The sequence below is a fragment of the Ziziphus jujuba genome, chromosome 9 (genome assembly GCF_031755915.1).
Source record: "Ziziphus jujuba cultivar Dongzao chromosome 9, ASM3175591v1".
Lineage (NCBI taxonomy): Eukaryota > Viridiplantae > Streptophyta > Magnoliopsida > Rosales > Rhamnaceae > Ziziphus > Ziziphus jujuba.
In genome coordinates, this window is record NC_083387.1 from 24,593,159 (window position 1) to 24,600,803 (window position 7,645).

Below are 7,645 nucleotides of genomic sequence, written 5' to 3' on the forward strand. Positions count from 1 at the left end.
AGTAAATCTGCCTTGGTATTAGCTTTTTGCATTTTGGTTTATTATTTTTTATTTGTGATCCGTTGTCCTTAAATTTTACTATTATTATTATTATTGTTTTTTTGGCACTTTAGTCCTTTAAGAATTTTTGCTTGTTTGTTTATTTGTTTGTTTTTTATTGGTTTTAAAGCATATGTAGCGCATTTAAATGCAACATGTATGGAGTTATGTTGTTAGGCGATATCATCTCTATCTGATTCACGACGGGCGAAATTTGCTTATGTTGCATGGAGTTTGTGGAATCGTCGAAATAGTTTTATGCATAGTCACGAGCATCAAAATGTTGAATGGTTACTGGCTAATGTTGCTAGTATGCTGGTGGATTTCAACGAAGCAAATAGGCCGTTGCTGCAGCAGGCTCAAGTTAAACATTTGTCTTGGTCACCGCTAGTTGGAGAACAATTGAAAATCAATGTGGATGCAGCTTACAGAGATGCTTCGGGTAAGGTTGGGGTAGGAGTTGTTATTCGTAATTCATCTGGTGACGTAATGGGTATTCTTGCAAAACCTTTTACTCATGCTTGGTCTGCTTTCTTTGGGGAGCTCTTGGCTGTTCGTGAGTCTATTTGCTTCTGTGTAGATTCTGGTTTCTTTCAGGGGGAAATTTCATCCGACTCTCTAACTGCAGTTAATTTATTAACTGGGGATGGTATTTGTTTGGATGCCAATTGCTTTTTGGTGGATAAGATCCGTGAACTTTTAATTAAATTTAAAGACTTTCATGTTTCTTATTCTAGTCGGCAGCAAAATAAAGCTGCACATTCTGTAGCAAAATATGCTGTCAATTTAATTTCTTATGAAACTTGGCTTGAAGATAGCCCTGCGTGGCTTCATCCCGTGCTTCAAGCTGACAGATGTATTGCTTTGGTTTATTAATGAATTTCTCTATATTTTTCAAAAAAAAAAAAAAAAAAATGCAACATGCATGGAATTTTTTTTGAGTGTGTTTTATTTTATAATTTCATTATTTTATTTTTTTCAATATATGTACTACACGCTTCAAAAGTGCAAAAAAGTAGGTAGTAGGTAACAAAATAGTCGAGGGCCTAAGTGGAAAAATTTCAAGTTTGAGGACTATATAAAATGCCAAACAAAAAATCACGAACCAAAGCGTAAAAACTTAAAAATTGAGGAGGTATAGATGCTAAAACTCCTTTTTTTTAGGATTAATAATATTTTAATATCTTGGCTTTTGGATTTGTGATATAGGCTTTTAACTCAGATTTTCAATTTTTCAATTTGTTATATGATTTGGTTTGAGAAAATTTAAGCCGTTAAAAATGCAAGTGTACATACTCAAATCCTTCTTTCCTAGTTGTCTTGCAGAGAAATAGCATATATAGAACGCCAAAAAAAAGAGCTCCAAAAACACAAACACCAGGCAGAAGGAAACCCTGAAAAGTTTCAGAGACATGGGAACTCCTTTGCAGGAAGACTGTCTATGGTTCTTGTATTCTCGAAGACATCGGCGCTGGCTTCTGCATTGGAGGCGTGGGCGGCTCGGCTTTCAACTTCCTCAAGGGTGTCTACAACTCTCCTTCTGGTGTGCGCCTTGCCGGCGGCTCCCGAGCCTTCTTTACGAACGCGCCCCATATTGCCGGCAGCTTCGCTGTATTTTTGGGCGTGCGTACGGCTGTAGAACCATGATTCGCGCTCGCCGAAAGGAGGATCTTAGGAACTCAATCATAGGCGGCGCAGCCGCCGGTGGCGTCATCAAGATGCACCGGGGTCTCCGAGCATCGGCTCGCTGGACTCTTTACGGCGGTGCTATCGTCACCTTGATCGAAGGGGCCATGATCATGGCCCACAAAGTGGGAGCCAAACAAAACCAAAACAAATTTTGAAGACAAGATTCCAAGCCATAAATAAATCAGGGCTGAAGTACTCTAGAAGACTTAAGTTTCAAACCTAAAAAATATTAAAACCTAAAAAATATTAAAACCTAAAAATATAATTATAAATTATTCGTTGTTAGGATTTAGGAGGTATATATGGTATGGTTTTCAACTTTTTTTTTTTTATAATTTATTTATTTTTGGATCAGGGTTACAATAATTTCTGGATTTCAACTTATTGGAGATGGAGAGTTTGTAAATACGAAAGGTTTTTGTGCTTTAATTACCATTGTATTGGACCTGCTGTTTAATTTACTGCAATTAATTTTCTTTTTATATAATATAATTAGTCATGTAAAAGAATGCTTTTTTAACATCTAGATCGATAATTGGGTGTTCAATCTCGTTTTGTTGTTGAATCTTGTCTGATTAGTGTGGCTCTCAAGTTTATTTTCTAATAATGGAAATTAATATGAGAAAGAAAATAAAGAGTCAGCTGTAATTCTTTCTGTAATTACCACGAAAGACAATCATTAAATTAGGATTAACTTACATTGCATGATGGTGAAATTTCCATTATGTTTGTTTGGTGATTAATGAGTGCTGGTCTAATCCAGTCTTTTTAAAGTATTTTACAGTCTTCAATTCTCAAAAGTAAAAATTTAAATCATTAATTGTTTAATTTACTGTAGATTGAGCAAATATCTAATTTGAAAAACAAATGGGTAGTTAGCAACATAACTATATATATACTTTGAGCCTGACCAGTATATGTTTACACGCACTCATATGTCTATATATACATATATATATATATATATTAATTTTGTTTGTTTTTTTTAGTCTTTTCTTGTTTCATAACTTTCATTACAAATAACGTATATAAGCTTTTTACAACTATATTGCAGAATGTACCAACCGCAGAATTTGTTAAGAAGTATATGATTATGAAGAAGTGCTCAAAATATATATAACTCTTGAGGCATATATCTAGTGAAAAAAGCAGTGGTTAGTGAGGTGTACCAAATAGACCGAAAAAAAAAAAAAAAAAAAAGGGCCTATTGAAATGAGCAGATCGAGGATTCAAGGAGTGCATTGAAAGAGGGACAACAAGTATAGGAATAGTAATTTGATATATGTGTAATTGAGTTGATGAGGTTGAGAATGACATTTTGCTGAAGGTTTCAATATACTTTCTGTTCGAGATGTAAAATATTTGTGTGCTAAAAATTATAAACTAAGCCATATAAATGTATTAAAATAGTTATTGGGTTGCTTTCTTGTTTCCCACGCAAAAGAGAAAACCAATGGCTATACATAGCTCCCTCCAAAATATATATATATATATATATACATAAAAATATAAAGGCTCAAGAAACACAAAAACTGCACCGAAAAAACAAAACCTAAATAATTTCAAGAGGCCATGGAAATTCCATCTCAAACTCAAGGAGTACGTCTAAAACTCCCTCTCGGGTGCACGGCACGTTATGCCACGTTATGCAGGGTACTGCGCCGCATTTTATGGCTTGAGTAGCGCTCTTGAATGTGCCATGGTTTACGCTCGCGGCGCAAGAGGAGGATCATTGCGTCGTGGTCTCCGCTCATCAGCTTACTCGGCTGTTGCTGGCAGTTGTATGATCCGCCTTGTTAGAAATCATGGAAAATTAAAAAAAAAAAAAAAAAAAAAAAACTAAAACTACGAAACCAAGATTTTGGAGCCGCCAACCACTGAGCCTGGGCTGTGCAAAACTCCAGAAGATCGTCCAAGCTTCGAACCTAAAAAATATTAAAACCTAAAAATGTATAACTACAAGGAATAGAATATATGGTATGGTACTTTTCAATTAACTTATTTTTATTTTGTATCGGGTTACAATAATTTGTGTGGTTTTCATCAACTTACTGGAGAGATACTAAATTCGTAAGATTTTATGCTTTATTTACTATTGTATTGGACCTGCTATTTAATTTACTACAATTAATTAATTCTTTTTTTTTTTTAATCCTTTTCAATTTTTTTTTTAATTTTTAATTTTTTTTTTTAATATTGGATAATAGAATCCAGAAGAAGAGTGTGTAGACGTTCTCGCTAAGCTAGTCTGTTCCTATAGGGACATATATATAATATGATTAGTTATGTGAAATATTGCTTTTTTAACAACTAGGAGTGTTTAATCTAATTTTGTTGTTGAATTTTGTTTGATTGTGGCTCTCAAGTTTATTATTTTCTAGCAATGGAAATTAATATGGGAAAGAAAATAAAGAGTTAGCTGTAATTCTAACCTTTTACAGCTTGCTAGCCTTTCTGAATTAGCAAGAAAAATAATCATTAAATTAGGATTAACTTACAATGCATGCATTCATGCAGGCTTGATTGGTGAAATTTCCATTACGTTTGTTTGGTGATTAATTAATTAGTGTTAGAACAGACCCTATTACATGCAACATATATGCATGACATTAAGTTTTCTTGCTTGGCTTTATTCCAAATTAAGCACGTTTACCAAAAAAAAAAAAAAAAAAAAGGAAGGAATTCAAACTAAGCAAACTTTCTCTTTTTGTTCAGTTTTGATCCTGACCTATCTACAATTTTCCAGTTGTCCATAAATAAAGAGAACATATAACAAAATTATTAAAAAAAAAAGGAAAATTAAAAATAAGAAAACAAAAAGAAAATACAAAGAAACTTGACATTCACTCTAAAGTGCAATAGTATTAAAGAACAATTAACCCTTTAATTTGTATTGGTTTTTCGAACATTGATATATGCCCCATCATTATTTACAAAACAAAAGAAAAGCACATGGTTGGTAGGGGATGCCATGTTGGTTGAAGTCCCCTACACAATAGGGGTGTCCTGCCTTCTTTTGCTGTTTTAGTTATTTCTTTGGATTATTGCTTTTATCTATTTGATATTTGCAAATCAAATTTGGAATTGGAAATTAATATTTATAAATTAGTTCACTCAATTTTTTTAGTTTATAATTTCTGTTTACATTTCTACCATTGAATACAGTCATTTTAATCAAATTTGGAAAAGCAAATAACTTAAATCCACTTTAATAACTAGGTGCCAATCAGCAAGAGAGGTTGAACAGCAATGATGAAGCAACAGAGAAATATTGGCACGAGGAGTCAAACAGTGAGGGATATATATCATACGAAGTTAGAGAGAGTATAAATTGCCGGCTTTGGATTTGGATCGTGATTATATATAAAATTATCATATTATATAAATAATTTATTGGATAAAATATTTTAATTTAATATTAAATAAATATTAATTTTTATAGATGTGTATTTATATATATATATATTAGACTTATATAAATATGACCTATGATTTTAACATCAGATTTTTCTTTATTAAAATCAAGAGTTAGGATTTAAATTGAAAAAATGATTAAATATAAGTTTATTGATATATTAAAACCTAAAATCATATTAAAAACAAATTATGACAGAAATTAATATTTTATAGTGTATAAAAAATGCAAAAGCGAAGTTAAATACAAAAATTATAAACTGAAGAGATAATTTAATAGTTCTAATAATTTATTGTTATATACCTATATATATATATATATATATATAGATAGAAGATAATATCAAGTATTTAGACTAATTCCTAGATTAAAAAAAAATTATGGAGGATATAATAATTTTTTAGGTAATAAAATATTTTATTTAGGTAGAGCAACAACTTTTTTTTTTAATTTTTTTTTTCCATTTTATAAAAATATACTAATTAGTTAATTAATTTCCAGAAAAAAAATTTAAGGAGGATAATCATTTTTTTAGGTGATTAAACATCTTATTAGAAAGAGCAACAAGTAATTATATTTTTTTGTTATTTTTTAATACATCTTATAAATATAATAATTAGTTTATTTATTTATTATTATTATTTTTGTTGTTTTTTTTTTTTTAAGGTTAATATCGGCATTTGCCTCTGTTATAAATTATTGTTAGAAGTTTCAAAAATAGCTCTTGTCATTTGCCAATTTCTGCTAAATTTAATAATAAAAAAAACAAAAGTAAAAAAGTAATAGAGCATCCTAAAATCTGTAAAAGTTTGTTGTTGTTATTATTATTATTATTATTTTTATCTCATTCGCACTGGAAAATTTGTAATGTAATATAAAATAAAAAAAATATATAAAAATATGTACATTCTTAACTAAATAAGTAATTATAGATGTACTTTAACTAAATAAGTAATTATTTAACTAAGTGATTATTTAGCTCTTTCTCTCTGTAAATTAAATATTTTATTACCTAAAAAAACTATTCCTTAATTGATTTTTTTTGGCTTGGAATTTTACTTCTTTGTTAGATTTGCATATGCCCTTCTCCTCCAAATTCATTGAGCGTCATTAATGTCTCACACCCACCCCCAAATCCATTCAACATCCCAAATTCATTTGCTTATTTGTTGGATTGCCCATTCGTCTAAAATATTGCACTTGCTACTGAGTGAGATTCAAAATATCGATAATTTTCATGAAATGTTTTTAAAATTTCTATATTTTCACCATGTCAATGATATATTTATGTTTGAAAAAAAAGATAAAATATTCATAATTTATGTCAAAATTTTTTATATTTTCTTAAAAAAATTTATTGGTATATTTCCATGTTAATCCTTTTATAATTTAGTCAAAATTTTTATAACATCGGTTCATATTTCCAAAATTTCCACCATAGTTTTCATAGAGTTTTAAATAAATACATAAAATATTATTTTTTATAAAATTTTAAAAATATTATTTACTACATCTGAATATTTAAATTGAGCTAAAAAGATATTAGATTTACATGTGAGAAGAGTGTTATGTTAATATTTTGATAATTTTTGATATTTTGTCAATATTCTCATATCTTAAAACATTCAATATTTTTATCTATATCAATATTTTGAATCTTGATATCAATCAACAGAGTAATATCTCTTTGGATTGCCATAAAAAGGATTATATTGAGTCCTTGTTTACCCTAAAAGTCGAAACTGATTTTAAAATTGCTTAACTCAAACTCAACCCGTTTATTAATGTGTCGGAAATCTTCAACTCAAATATGAACCGTTTAATAAAGAGGTAATCTGATACGATCTATATAATCCGTTTATTAAATAGGTCAATTTGGGTTAACACAATTCGTTTATATGAAATTGACCTGTCTATAAGAAATTGACCTATTTAAATGAAATTGATCTGGTTATAAGAAATTTACCCACTTAAATAAATTACCTTATTTAAATTAATTATTTCATATAAAATAAAAATAATTTAGTCATTAATTAATCCTAAATTAAAAAATATATATAAAACCATATAATTATAGTTACAAACTTACACTAATATAGCATATAATATGATAATATAACAATCTTATATAATAGTTAAATATATATATAATAAACCTAATACTACTTCTTTAAAAATAATATAAAAAAACGTTATTAATAATTATGCTATTTTCTATGTTTCCAATACTCTTAGGTAAATTAATTTTTATTTTTTGATATTCATTAATCCATACATGTATTAAACATATTATATTTAAGTAAATAAATATTATTTTAATAATTTTTATTTTTATATTTTTATGTTGAAATTTTTATATTTTCAAAAAAATAATTTATCCATATATTTCCATGTTAATTCCTTCACAATTTAGTCAAAATTTTCATAATATCGGTTAATATTTCCAAAATTTCCATCGTAGTTTTCTAGAATTTTAAACAAATACATCAACTTTTATTTTAT